We start from the raw sequence: 1,614 nt of genomic DNA on the forward strand, positions 1-1,614 counted from the left end.
GTCCTGCAGCAGGTGGTCTGACAGCAGCTGGGGCGGCAGCAGGTGGGCTGGCAGCACACAGACTGGCAGCACTGGGGCCTGCAGCAGCTGGACACACAGCAGCTGGGAGGGCAGCAGGTCTCCTGGCAGAGGTCTTGGCCACAGCCCTGGTCAGAGCACACGGAGCCACAACAGGAATCAACCATGGTGTCAGAAGTTGGAGGATCTGGGTGGGTTTCCAGGAGAGTGAAGTTCTTGGGTTTGGAAATCTTCTGGACCCATAGTCCCTTTTATACCCTTCTGAAGGCCCATAGTCACCACGTCATTGTTTTCTTGTTATTATTTACCTGCTGGAAAGCTTAATCATGTAATTACATAATTGTGTGTTTCTAGTTAAATACTTCAAAACAGAAAAAATAACACATTTCCTTTTCCTGCTGTGCTCCTGCATTGGAAACACTAATCATATTTCTTGGTCAGTGGGGTCACCCTTGTCTTTGGCCTTATGCAGTGTATTTTACAAAGCACTGGTAACATGACTCTCACATTTTGTTTTTATATGTGACTCTCCCTCCTACCTGTAGATTGCTCTCTGCAAATCATGTGGGGTAATTTTTAAAATGTGAATATATCTTTTGCTATCAAAGAACGTCCTGGTCAGATGAAATGTTGGAAAGGAATGAGAAGGAAGGATTCATTTGGGAGAAGGATGTCCCATTTATAATGAGGATGACTCAGATCCCATATGTGCTTCTTGGATGGTCTGGGAGATGGTCAGATCCCAAGGAAGTTCTAAACTCTGTGTCAGATCTTATTCCACCACTTCAAGTGAAAGTACATAGCTATGACTCGTTGACTTTAAAGAGTAAAAACACATTTTTCTGTATGTCTTACAGTATAGGCATTAAGAGTAGGAAGTTTTGATTTAGCAAAATTTCTTTGATCATCAAAATTGCATGTAAAGAATATTTAAAGGTATTAAGCTTTCAATAATATTCATCTCAGATATTTTATTGGACACTCTGGGTGTAGAACAGATAAACCCTCATCATTTTCCTGCAAGTACTTGTATAAGATACAGGCATAGAAAACAGAATTTGGCAGAAATGAAAAAAAATTACAATTATTTTTCTTAGACAACTAAAATCAAAATGTATAGTACGTGGATAAGTTCCATACACCCTCAGTGTATGTATATTGCTTGTGAAGTATTGTCTGTGTACCAGGCATTGTGCCAAATATATTTATTTCATTTTCACTCTTTTATACAACTGTACAAGGTAGGGTACATTCTTCTTATTCTTTTAGCAGAATACTCAAAAGAAGCATTAAAAAGCTAAAATAAACAAAAAAATGTCCAAGATTAAAAAGAAGGTAAGTCAAATATGTCTTAGTGTAGCTAAGAAAGGGGTAGAGAATAAAATTTGCCAGGCTTGCTGAAACTGTTTCATCTTCTTGGAATGTTTCTTCTTTTTTGTCCACTCTGCAAACTCCTTCTCGTGTCAAAACCCAGTTAAAATATTTCCTCCTCAGTAATACCTTTCCTGGTAAGCTACCCCATTCATGTATCATTATTTCCTGTCTTGTGCTCATAATTTGACACATTATAGTCTATTTATAATCATTTACTTCGGA

The 1,614-nt window shown here is 38.6% G+C and overlaps 1 pseudogene; it reads right to left on the minus strand.

The window, feature by feature from the left end:
- Positions 1–185, minus strand: part of LOC116552842 — an 856-nt pseudogene extending 671 nt beyond the window's left edge.
- Positions 186–1,614: the final 1,429 nt, after the last annotated feature.

This window comes from Sapajus apella, unplaced genomic scaffold, assembly GCF_009761245.1.
Source record: "Sapajus apella isolate SASKATOON/1434 unplaced genomic scaffold, GSC_monkey_1.0 scaffold12, whole genome shotgun sequence".
Taxonomy (NCBI): Eukaryota; Metazoa; Chordata; class Mammalia; order Primates; family Cebidae; genus Sapajus; species Sapajus apella.